Below are 14,049 nucleotides of genomic sequence, written 5' to 3'. Positions count from 1 at the left end.
TCGTTTCCCGGGGGCGCTCACGCTTCCCTCCCCTTTTTCTTTGTAAACCAGGTCTGCAGGTGGGCAGTCGAGCGTGCCGTTCTTCCAGGCCCCGGGCCTCGCTGCTGGGAACAAAACCTGCTCTGTGCCTGGCCCGGTCCTCAAGGGACACCATTACAGTATGGACAAGGTTTTACCAAACAGGCATAAAGCAAACATTTGCGTTTGCTGGTGATGGTTGACGAGGTGCCTCTGTTAAAAAACAACAGCAACTCAACCATTTGCTTCCATGCTTTTGCAGTCAGTATGACAAAGGGTTGGCATAATCCCAACTCACGTGGCTGGCTAAGCACCTTCTGTGAGGAATGGTGCATCCCGAGTGCCCTCACCTGCTCAGGCAGTATGCAAAACCTGCTGAGCAAGGGACGGGTAAGCAGATGACAGCAGGGACAATCAGCTGGCAAATACATTTTAGAAATTCACTACTTCTAATCCCAGGGGCATTTTTTGGTGCTAGTTAAAGTTGGGAACATATCCCTTCCATAGTTGACACCAAAGTCAAATTCTGGGGATATTCATATCTCACGCTTGGGAAAACTGCTGAACTGCATGCAAGGAAGACAGCAGAGGTAGCTTCCCCATGTGAGAACATTACAAAACAAGCTAAAGCACAAATCCCAGACTGTACTCTCTGTTCAAGTGCAGCCCAAACCAGATTGTGTGGCTAGGAGCAGGACTGTTCCTGCAAGAAAACTGCTGTGTAATTTAATTTCAGACTGTGGGAGGAAATGAGGCAGCAGAGACTAACACCACCCATTATCCTGAAATTCAGCTGCACCCAAGCTCAGTCAGTACAAAACTCTTGCTTCTGTGTAGCCCAGCAAATTCACTACCATCCTTTGCTTCTGAGCCACTCCTAGAATCCAAGTGTATGTAGTGGCTCTTGGACATTTGAACATTTTGGTCAATGACTCCAAGTAGTCTGTCCACCTGCTACCACATTAATTTGAAATGCAATGCTAACACCTCGTGCTGGTGCTATGAAAATTAATTAAAGCTACAAAAGTAGAGAACTGTGAAGAACTGATTTTTTTTCAGCATGCAAGTATCTAGTCTTACTCTTGCAAGCTTGTCCTGTGTCCTGTGCTATGAAAGACTTACATAATTACTATTACAGCAGATAGATGACCTGTATTTCATTGCATTCTTGGTCACCAACTTTGAGTTATGCTTAGGAAAAATGTTTTACTGTAAGAACTGCGAGCCAAACAGAAGTGTACAGATTCCTCCTGCTCCCTCATCAAAACTGCTACCAACAGCTGACTTCACAAAAGGGTATTCAGTTTCTGTCCTGTAGTGTTTGTGTTGTGTCAGTTTATTCTGATGACACATTACCTTCTGGGCAAAGAATGTCTTTTCCTACATGCCTGGGCAGTGTCTAGAAAAATTGGAATCTAAATTCATTTAGAACCTCTTCGTAAATCTGGAAGAGAAAGAGGGTATTAAATCCATCTCTTTAAAAAATTTCCACCTTACGTGTTGAATCTTCTTTTGATTTAGCCTTAAGGCACAGTTTGCTCTGTACTTGCAGTTATAGGACAATTGTAATATGCACGAATTCATAAAACTGAGGCATTGTAGAACATTATAGTGGATGAACTAATAACTTTCCCCATCATTGCAAATTATGCATGGTCACATGGCTTACAAACTTAGTGGGTTTTGCATTTTGTTAGAGATGACTCCAGATTTCTTTCTGAAAAATATTGATAATACATCAGGATAGTATTAAGATGCAGAAATTGGGTTACACTCAAAATCTTGTTTGTGGGCAAAGAGAAAGCACACTTTGTATATAAGTAAAGCCAAGAATTTGTTGTTAATGTAACTGAAATCCTAAGAATCTGATCCTGAAATCCTAAGAATCTGATCCTGAAATCCTAAAGAGTCTGATCATCATTACTCCAGCTCTAATTGTTACACACATACACACAAAAATTATGCATGTGTGTACCTTCTAATCCTTTTCCTGGTGTTCTGCTTCTTAAAAGAACACAGTTCGGTCTGGGTGTCCAGTGTTAGTTGCTCCACAGTTTGAACCCTAGGTTTACTGCAGCAGAGCCTTAGATATCAAATCTTATAAAAATAATTATTTAATAGTGTGGCAACAGCAGTATTGGCTCAAGATGGGTGCCTCCAGAGACAGACCTCAAACAAAGAAATCCCTGGGTAATTATATCCTTAACAGACTGTTATAAATAAATTTAGACTCACCCATATTTCAAACCGAATTCCAAATTTATTGTTTGAATAGAGACAAGCAAACACTGCTGGGTGTACCAGGAGTCTCCACTCCACCAAGACACACACCCACATAACAAAACCGAGTCTTTTTATAGTGTAATGCTTTTAAAAATTCATGAGGATGGGTGTGAGTAGTTTCCCGGGCTTATAGCGAAGTTTCCTGGGCTTTCCTCAGGTTTCCATCATGGAGGGGAGAATGACTCAGCATAGGGAATGACTCAGCCCAGGTGTTTTCGCAGTCATAACATAGGCTGATCACAGCATAGTCTGAACATACTGCTGTCTGTTTTGGTGACAGAGGCCATCTTTGCTCCTTTCTTTAACAACAGCAACTGGTCTAAACAACAAAAACTATGTACATGACACCTTATTTCCCTGAAACCTGTGGCTCCATAAAAATGTTACAAAACCATTTAAGAGTTCCATACTTTAGAGAGTTGCATTTTATCATTCACAAGGGCATGAATCAGACAAACATATCTCACAAAACTATGCATGCCCCCCTTCATGCAATCTCCATGTACCGGCCACACACCCTTTGGTCCAATGGCAATTTCTGGCCTGAGATCTGACACCTTTTGCCTCCTTACTGTCTTTCTTCACTGTCTTGCACCGTCACAGTGCAGTTGCTGTTGACGCTTGTATCGTCTGCTCTGCACTGGCTCTGGAGGCCTTGTGTAACTTGAGTAGGTAATGGTCATTAAAAGTTCAGTATATATAGGTGAAAAGTTCACAGCTTTCAGCCGAAGGGTTCAACGAATCTAGCTCCTTATGCTAAGTAAGTGAACAGCATACTACATCACACACCATTACAAGTCTAAGCGAATCATTCTATTCAAAATTTACTTATTTAAGCTAAACAACTAATATTTCTTAACAATGCTCACCCATCTACTGCTGCTCTGGGTCCTGAGGTTTGTGGTTTCATTCCTGGATGGTGGTGAGAGGAGGGTGTTATGGATTAATCATAATTTAAAATGAAATCACCGCCTTCAAATTTGTTTCAGTGGTCAGTAAAATTTATTAGCAAGCGAAAATGAGCAAAACAGCGCTGGGTGTGCCGGGGAGGCTTTGCTCCACGAAGACACATACACCTTACATCCCGAAACGGAGTCCTTTTAAAGTGCAGCCTTCAGGAATATTCATGAGGGTGGGGGTGCTCCCTGAGGGGTTTGCAGGTCGTCAACAACTTTTCGCGCTTTTCTTTCGCGGGCTTTTTGTTGCCAGGGAAGGTTCGCCGGCTTTCCACCGTGGGGGAGGAGGGGGATGGCTCAGCACAGGTGTGCAGGTATCCATGGGCCAGACATGTCTAGACATAACAGCATTTGGCCTGAAGACGGCGGCCATTTTAACTCCCTTTTAACAACTGATTTTAGCCATAAAAAACTATATACATAATGCTTTATCTCTTTTTAAACCTTAGGTTACATCTAAAGTGCAAAAACATTTAGAACCATAACACTGACCACAACAAAGTTCAGTTACAATACAATCTGATGTTAACACAATTTCTTTTTATATTTAATTTACTGAATAATATATTTAACCATAACTTGAGATTTGAATAACAAATATCATATAGGTTTTATTACAGAGGGGATGTTACAACAAGTTGTCAGCATCTGGAGTCCTTCTCTGGGAAGAATATGACGTTTATGTCACTGGTTTCTTCCTCACTCTAGGGGATGACACACTTGCGGTTATTTTTGTAAGTTTTTGTAATATACTTTTATATGTTTTTCTGGTGATCTGCAGCTCCATGTTATATTTGAATGTATTATATAAGATACTGTTTATTTTGGATACTATTTTGTTCTCTTTTGGCTCTGGATGGCTTGAGTGGGGCTGGCTGGACAAAATTACCTCAAGACTAGTCAGCAGATGTCTTGTGTAACTTCTGCCCTGCCACCATGGTTTACACTGAATTGTTAGAAGCCTTAGGAAAAAGAAAGAAAAACAAAAGTTGTAGCTCCCTGAAGAATCTTCTGAGTTGAACAAATTAAGTTACATTTACCATGTAGTTTCTTAGTATTCACAAAATTTAATTGTTTGGCTTCTGAAGTAGCAGGAATTAATTTGGAGGTGGTAGATAGTGCCCTACAATGAGCAGAATCAAATGATTCTGTGAGACAGAGAAGCTGGTTCTTATGTTCCTTAGCTGCTTTGCATTCTAAGTTGAGATCAACCTGTGTCCTGTGCTGATGTTCCTAAAAAATGAGCAGCTATAAAGGGTAGGGCGTAACTGACAATGGGGCAAGGTGGAAGTAACTAGAACATTAGTTCAGAGACCACTCTTCAGTAACCTCCATCTGCTGCAGGAATTTGTCTTATTGTTGTCCAAAGCCCCTAATAGACATTCAGATGTTTACTGCAAAATTACAGATTCAGCGTCACTTCCATGCAACTGAAGACATAAAAGTTTTCAAATGGGCACACGGTTTTTTGAACACTTTTTCTGATGAGGAAAGTCTGTTGAACATGGTAGAGTGGTTTCACTACATTTATGGAATGATATATACTTCCTTTATGATTTTCAGTGTTAAGCATTGCTATATTATTTTGCAGCATGAACCGAGTTACAGAGAAGATGTACACTGCACCACCAGCTCAGAAACACAAGCAGAAGTGTCAGAGTACTTGCCGCAATTTTCGGTAGATTCACTGAACTGATACTGATGCGCATGAGCCGTTGGTGCCTGCAAGTTGAGGCCTATAACAATTAGCACTAAGAGAAGCTTGCCCTTATACCTTGTATGGGTCATGTTGTAGCCAACTGTGTATAGCTGGAAGTCTCAAAGGGCAAATATTAAGAAATTCTTTTACCAAACAACGTTTAACTTTGTCTTTAACTTTGTGATTAATATGTACGGAGAAGATATCCTAAACTTGAGAACAGATACATCCTGGCAGAAATGCTCTAACAAGGCAGATAAGAAAGAACAGCCTGGCTGGACAACAGAGTTGGGAAACATCCAAGAAGAAATTGTCTTCAAAAGACTTGTGACCATAAAAGGGAAAAAGGAGTAGGTGGCTAACTCCCCAACCAAACACTGATGACCACCTGAGACCCCTGAACATGCATAGTGTAGTTTTGCAACACCAGCATTATGTAAATATAGTAGATAGACAGAAAGGTGGACACTTCTTGGAAAATATATGAATATTCATGTCTTTAAGGTATATAAAGGATGAACTTTTGTTTCAGTGTGTGCATGTGAGGAGGAATGATCCCCTGTGATGCATCCAGCACTGCAATAAAGAATGCCTGCTTTCTAAAACTCCGAAATGAGTCTTAGAGAGTTCCTCTGAATGAGCAACATTTTGGCACCTGAAGGGTACCCTCTGCCATGTTTCCTGAAGATCCAGGTAGTTTCTGGGATCTTCATGCCAGCATCAGGAACTTTTCCTGAGAAGGAACCACAGATCCCCAGACCAACTTGGGACACTGGTAAGACCCCTGATTTTTTTTTTTCCTTTGAAAGGCATTCTTTAAACTTGTTTGCCTATCCACTTTAGTCACAGGAGATGTCCTGTGCAGTGGATACAGCTTTCTTTGGTTGTCAGGACATTGTATTTGAATGGAGGTCAGGTTCATGGGTACCATTGCCTCCAAAGGGGGAAGCCTGAAGAAGTCCCCATTGAGTTGCATTTTGTGACTTTAGAAACAAATAGCAGAGTCCCCTTTGAATTAATATGCTAAGCTGTGTATTGTAGCTCTGTGTTAGGTTATGGTTTTGTGTTGTATTTTACTATTTTGTTTTGTGTGTTGTTATTGTACTATTTTGTTCATTGTATTATTCTTGTGATAGATTCTGTCCAATCACAGAATGGAGGAATTCTAAAGGCTGGTCATTAGGCTGCATATTGAAACAGTGGAAAGATCTGGGGGGAGAATCATTGACCTGAAAGAAACTGATTGGAGATTGTAATAATTGATGGCACTTACATACTTTAGATGATCAGAAGAAATGGCCTAAGAATGGAAATATAAACTATAATACTGTGTTGCAACTGATGTTGTTTTGTAGATGTGAAGGAAAATGGAATTGAGATGCCATATGTGAATTTATTCTTTGCATTATGGGATAATTATGATGTACATAAGGAATGTGGTTTGATTGGAAGTGAAAGTGATGTACTGGAGAAGTGAAAGGGGGGCTGAATGGAAGGCAAAGGGAAAAAAAGGATAGTGAATTAGGTAGTTCAACACAGAAGAAGGTTTCAGTCTGGTGGTGCTCAGAATGGACAAGCCTCTCTCAGGCAAGCAGTAGAAACGGATAGATCAGTTGAATAAAGGTGCCATTTTTGGTATCAGATTTAATGAATTGGAAGAAGTCTGCTGGGTTCTGCCTGAGGAAAAGAGTGGTACTGGATAAATCTCAGGAGAAGGAAGAGAGGCTAAATACAAGGGATGGTCCAGATTGTTTTATGCCAGCACAAGAGTCAGATTGGAATCTAAATACAGAGGCGGGCAGATTGATGAATAAACAGGATCAGTGTGAGAAACTATGGACTAGGGTATTGTTTATTAAGACTTATGTTAAATGTATGTTAAGCTCAATGTATGTTAAGCACAATGTAAAGGCTAGGCAACAAAAGATATGAAATCGCATATGCAAACAGCTAACAGACACGGCTTGTGTAGGGTAAGATAACCGCAATCGCTTACACAAACTAAACCAGACACCGCTTAGGGTAAGATAACCGCAATCGCTTACACTAACTAAACCAGACACCGCTTGTGCAAGGTAAACGCCAAGGTTTCCAGGAAAAGCCAGAAATAAGAAGAATAACTCCAGATAAGGACATAGGAGCAAGGAGTCAATTATGAGGAAGACTTCTTACTTCAGCCTCAACTACCACCAGGAGGCAGAAAACGACCCCCTAACAACAACTGAAGCATGCGCAGAATACCTCTACTACTTCATGAAACACGGAAGTAAAGATGTATAAAAAGGGGACTGTTTGAACTGCTCAGGACGGCAGTTGGCGGAGCGCAGACTCCCCTGCCGTCCAGCGCTGTCTTTGCTCATATTCTACTTGCTATAATTAATAAAATAATTCAATTGAATTATGATCTATTGCGGTCTCAATTTATAACATCAGCTTTTGACTACTTTGTTCATATGTCACTCAGCATCAGATATAAGAAGAAAGTGACAAAAGTAGAGGGCATGTCTGGAATGTCACTTCTCAGTTAACAGAAAATGCTGCAGTTTTAGCAACTGCATTTGCTTAAGCACAAACCTCCTCTGGGGGAAGAAGTTTCCTGAGAGGATGAAGAACAGGAGGAAATGTGAGAAACAGAATCCCTCTGGAAAGACATCAGCATGTGATCTCAAGGGAAAGGGACACTGGAAAAATGAATGCCCAAAGAGACATTTGGTTAATTGGATACCCCTGTCTGCTCCCATTCTGGAGGAAGACTTACTTATGATTGATATGGAAGACTTGGATTGACGGGGACCGGGAAGTTGAGGAATTAAAACTCCACAGCTGAACCCCTACTTTCAGTTAAGCTGGGGAATGAGACAGTTAAATTGCTAGTTGATATAGGGGCAGTATGTTGGGGGAGGCAGCAGGCCTGCCTAATGCCTGACAGAGAGAAAATAGTTTGACCTTGACCAGTTTGTTATGTACCCCTGAACAGCTGGAAAAGTCCTGAAGGAGTGCTGTGTCATCCTGAGAAAGGAACTGGAGATAAGAAGGAAGAAGAAAAAGGCTGTGTTTGTCAGATACCCGAACAGTGGGGGATTTTAAGAAAAGTAGCCAATAAAGTAGTAGACAAACAGCCCTGTAACCAATAATAATGATGTATGGATAAAAGAATTAAGTATATAAGAGATGGGGGAACAATAAAGATGGCTATTCTGCTGCAAAAGAAGTTGTCATGTCTGTCTCTACCACTACAGCAGCATATTCTCTACTAAATGGTTGTAAAAGACCCATGAGCAAATTCTTTATGTCAGTGATTGGTGCCACAAGGTAGAAAGAAAATCTGCTGTTTTTCTAGCCTTCAAAGTTTGGAATTGGGAACAGGGTGTTAACCCCCCAATTTCTTTATATATACCAGATTGCCCTATGTTGCTAGTAGGACAGGACATATTAAGCAAAATGCATGCATAAATCACTTTTGAAAAAGGGAAAATCCAAATCCGTATTCCTGAAAGTAAAGCTTTGGTTGCCCAAATCTTTATGTTACAGAGGGAAGCTGAGTTGCAGGAGGCAGCAGTAGCAGAAGACGCTATGATTCCTATTGTGTGGGTCAGAGAAGTCCCAGGAAAATCCAAAAGAGCAGAACCAGTAAGAACTGACCTTAAACCAAGATCCTGCCTGTTAAGAATTAAACAGTATCCTCTAAAGCTAGAAGCCAGAACTGGGTTGGTGCCAATAATTAAGAAATTGTTAAAGTACAAGTTATCAGTAGAATATGAGTCAAAGTACAACACCTCCATTTTGCTGGTTAAAAAGGCCAATGGTAACAATTATCAGTTGGTCCAGGACCTGAGAGCAATAAATCAGATAACCCAGGATATTCATCCTGTTGTAGCAAATCCACATACATTGTTAACAACCCTCACTGAAGAACAGGGTTGGTTGGTTCACAATCTTAGACTTGAAAGATGCCTTTTTCTGCATTCTCCTTGATACTGAAAGTCAGGAGCTCTTTTGCTTTTGAGTGCAAAATCCAGAAACAGGGGGAGAAATACAATATGCTTTCGGGGCAGGCAGTGGGTCTGCTGAATGCCTGACAGAACCGATGGAGTTCGACCTTGACCAGATTGTCCTGTACCCTTGAGAGGCCTATGTGCAGGAAGGCATACCACACAAGAACAAAGAACCGAGTAAGCTAGGACAGGGAACATTTGCTGCAAGAGATATGAAACTGCTGACCACAGACAAGAAACCATGTGAATTATGTTCAGAAGTAAAACTAAGAAAGCTATCCAATCATGTACCATTGCTATGAGTTTAGCCAATTGTGTTAGAGCTTGCAGTAGCTGTAAAAGATATATAAAGTATGTAGAGAACAGTGAAGTGCTTCTTTTGCCTCTGACTTGATTACTGATTTGCTTAACCATCTCTGCCGCGACAATTGGTGACCACGATGTCATACAAGTGGAACATAGGGGATTTTATGTGAGCTGCAGGGCAAGGGGCAGCAGAGATGGAGACCGGTGAAGCTGAGAGCAGAGGGGATTCTGCCTGGTCCTGACCTGACGTTTTGACACCTGGATACAAGGTGAGCCACCGGGAAAAACAACTTCTTAAGACATAATATGGTGCAGCAACTAACTAAAGAGGTGGAGATGATTTTGTCTGCCTGGAAAGCCCTTCTAAAAAGAAAAGGGGTTAAAATCATGGAACAAAGCCTGAAAAAGATGTTGATATGGAGTAAGATGCAAGGCTTTGAAGCTAATGTAACTACAGTATTTAGTGTGACTGTGTGGCAGAGAATAGTCAAAAAGCTATGACTATGAAGTTTCAAAAGGACAAAAGGAAGCGTGTGAGCTAGCAAATACATGGTGCTTGCTAACCGAGACGCTGAAGGAGTGGAAAAAGGAATATGACATTGAAGGAAAGACAGAATCCGCTCCTGCCTCTAGTTCATCTGGTCCTGGGCTCAGTTATGGTGACCCCACACTGTCTGCAGTGGCAGGACGAAAACCATTGACAGGAAAAAGCAGGGGATGTTCTCGTCCACCTCCACCACCCCCAGTGCCAATACAGGAACACCCTGGAGGGGCTTTTCCCTCGCAGGATTCTGATATACCACGTGTAGCACCATCAGCTCCTCCAGAGGAGCCAGCAGTATGTAGTGAGTCTGACAGTGACTCTGAGGGCAGTGAACCTGACACTAAAGGACTTATTGACAGTTTGCGACCATTGAATCTGGCTGATAGACAGAACAAAAAGTTACGCCATGGATGCTCCATCCAACCACTGTGACTGTTCTTCCCAGGTCCCCGGAGCAGTTTTGGGAGGGTATTTGTAAATATGCAGCTGAGAGTGGTAACAGGGAGTTAGTAGAATGAATCACTCCTGGCTCTTCCCTCCCGTTTCCCTCTCGTTCAGACCAGCCACAAACACAGGCTTTCCCTGTTTTTAAAGCTGCTCCTGGCACTAATCAGCATGATGACCATAACCCAATTAGTTGGAAAGTCATGCAAGATCTCCAGAACAAAGCACAGAAATGTGGAGTAAATTCACCAGAGGTGATGCAACTGATCTGTATAATTAGCACAGACTTGCTATGTCCTTATGATATCACCTGTCTGGCACAAGTATTATTCCAGCCTGTTCAACTGCAGGTATTTTTCATAATTGGAGGCAGCTGGCCATAACCACTGCAATGACTAACCAGTGTCTGCCACAAACTGACCCTAGATTAGGTGTAGGTGAAGATGTGTTAATGGGAGAGGGTCCTTTTAGCAATCCACAGTTGCAAGCAACTTGGCCACAAATTATACTTGAGCAAACGCAGAGAGTGAGACTAGAAGCCTTGAAAAAAACCATGGAAATGGCCACCCCTAAACAAAAATATATCACCATTCATCAGGGACCTAGAGAGCCATTTTTACAGTTCATTGAGAAAATTTCTGCAGCCTTACAAAAACAGGTGTAAGATGAAACTTTACGAGAAATGATGTGTAAACAATTAGCAAAAGATAATGCTAATGAGGACTGTCAAAAGATCATTCAAACTCTCCCTGGAGATCTGTTGGTGCCAGAGATGATAACTGCGTGCTCAAAAGTCGGCATTGTAGAGCATAAGATGGCAGCATTAGCTACTGCCATGAGACAAATGCAAAGAAATGCCATGCATGTGGAAAAGAGGGACATTTTAAGGCATTCTGCCCAAATAAAACTGCTGAGAAACGATCTCTGCCACCCATAATTTGTAGTCGATGTGGCAAGCCCAGCCATTATGCCAAACTATGTCGATCAAAGTTTCATGTATATGGGCATGCGATGCCGGGAAACTGGAGGAAGAGGGTGAGAGGGCGCACTCCGACAGCACATACCCTGACACCACAACCCCTCTCTGTGAACGCTTGTTGGCAGCCACAGCAGGCTCCACAGGGCTGGACGTATCCACTGCTGACACAGTCACAATAACTACTAAAGAGGTTATTAAAGTGCCACTTGAGGCTGTTGGGCCATAGGGCAGAGACTAAGTGCATTGTTAATTGGAAGATCCAGCACGTTAAATGGACTCATAGTACGTGTCGGAGTTATTGATGCAGATTTATTTGTGCAATGGTTTCAACTCCCTTTCTACCAGTAACAATACCAAAAGGTACTCACATTGCTCAACTTGTCCTATTTTTGAGTTGTGTTTCAAAAGCAGAACAGCGCCTATGTAGAGACAGCGGCTTCGGATCTACAGGACCACCTCAGGTCTGCTGGTCACAGAATTTGTCATCGTCCCGACTGCACATGGTGTGTACACTATCAAACCGTGAGCAATCGCCGACCACAGTAAGGCTTGCTGGGCTCCTGGAAACTGGGGCTGATGTGACTATAATTGCCGATTACCCATGGCCACCAACGTGGCCAATGGAAGACGTGGAAGCGGGGTACTAGGGCTGGGAGGGTACACATGAGCAAGAATGGCAACCACACCAATTCTTGTTAGCAATCCTGAAGGCCAACAAGCAGCTGTTAAACCATATGTGATGGCTTCCCCCCTCAATCTATGGGGGAGGAATTGCTTGTCGCAATGGGGGGTAAAGATTACTACAGATTTTTAACAGGGCCGTTGTTCTGCAGGGTGTTAAACGGCCCACACTGGAATTAACCTGGTTAACAACTGACCCCATGTGGGTAGATTAGTGGCCCCTGCCAATTGAAAAGTTAAAGGCCCTGCAAGAATTGGTACGAGAACTGTTGGTTGCTGGTCACACTGAACCCTCTCAGAGCCCCTGGAACACTCCTGTATTTGTAATCAAAAAGAAATCAGGTAAATCGAGGTTTCTACATGATGTGTGGCAAGTTAATGCTGTTATGGCCACGATGAGGGCTCTGCAACCAGGTATGCCCCCACCTGCCATGATCCCCCACAATTGGGAAATAATAGTTATAGACTTGAAAGACTGTTTCTTTACAATACCGTTAGCTTCTCAGGACAAAGAAAAATTTGCATTTTCTGTGCCTTCTGTTAATCATGCAGAACCTGCACAAAGATACCACTGGAAGGTGTTGCCGCAGGGCATGAAAAATTCTCTGACAATATGCCAATGGTTCGTGGCACAAGCATTGTCACCTGTACGGGAAAAATTTCCCACCAGTTATTGTTATCATTATATGGATGACATTTTGTTAGCATTAAACAGCAAGGAGCAGTTGAGTGACATGGAAAATTTGACTAGAGACTCATTGCAACAATATGGATTAATTATTGCCCCTGAAAAAGATAGAACCCTGGAAATATTTGGGGATGACAGTTACGAACAAGCAGGTTATGCCCCAACCTGTGAAACTTGACCTCGAGGTTAAAACACTCAATGATGTACAGAAATTAATGGGATCCTTGAATTGGATCAGACCTTATCTCGAACTGACCAATTGACAGCTGCAACTGTTGCTGGAATTGTTAAGGAATTTCAATGATCCAACAGAACCCAGAACATTAAATAAGGAAGCATTAAGTGCAATTAATATTGTGGAGCAATCCATACACAATAAGTTTGTTTCTCTAATAGGTCTGTCTCAATTGGTGCAATTCTTTGTACTAATTGACAAAACTGTGCCATTTGGTGCCTTGGTGCAGTGGAATCCTGAGTGGAGTGACCCCTTACACATTTTAGAATGGATGTTTTTATCATTCAGACCATGGAAAACTGCTTCTGGATTATTTGAGTTAATTGCTGATGGGATCATAAAAGCTAGAAAACGCTGTTTGGAGTTAACAGGGCGTGATCCAGCTACAATTGTTTTACCTGTTCAGAACTGGTATTTTGAGTGGTGCCTTGCAAACCAGTATGAGTTACAAGTGGCCTTAGCGGACTTTCAGGGACAAGTGTCTTATCATCTTCCATCACACCCGCTATTGAAATTCACTCAAGAAATACCATTTGGTCAGAAACACTTGAGCCAGCTAGAACCTGTTAAAGGTCTTACTGTATTCACAGACAGATCAGGAAAAACTGGTAAAGCAGCAGTGGTGTGGTATGAAAATAATGTCTGGAATAACAAAGTTGTTTACCAGAAAGGTTCTCCACAAATCGTTGAACTGTGTGCAATGACTCTTGTTTTTTTCTACCTTTCCTACTCCTATAAATATTGTAACTGATTCGGCTTATGTGGCTAACAGTTTCTCAACTGTTAGTAGTCTTAACTTTGTCGGACAATCAAATGTTATTTGAGGTTTTGTGTTGGAGAATGGCTTGCAGAGAACAAGGCCATAGCTCCCTGCAGAAGCTGATTGCAGCCATCTGAGGTAAACAAAGGAAAAAACCCAGGGTACAGTTATGCTAACAAAGGACTGTTATGTTAACAAAGAGAGAAACTGAGGTACACAACGGCTTTGAGTGTGATGGTAAACAACCTTGGGAAAGAAGGCAGACCAGAAGAAGGAAGATGTGACATGCCTGAAGTGCTGCGGGGGGCTGGGATATTATAATGTAGCCTTTTACATGTATCCAATAGATTTGTGAGTAGTATGCATGATTATTGTAGAGTGCTTATATAAGGTGTGATTTCTTTCAATAAAGTTGAAGCTTGCTGTATCATTCACATTGAATCGGCTGCTTGCTTCCTCCG

The sequence above is a fragment of the Athene cunicularia genome (assembly GCF_003259725.1).
Source record: "Athene cunicularia isolate RWA chromosome Z unlocalized genomic scaffold, athCun1 chrZ_part1, whole genome shotgun sequence".
Taxonomy (NCBI): domain Eukaryota; kingdom Metazoa; phylum Chordata; class Aves; order Strigiformes; family Strigidae; genus Athene; species Athene cunicularia.
Note: the sequence above shows the minus strand (reverse complement) of the source record.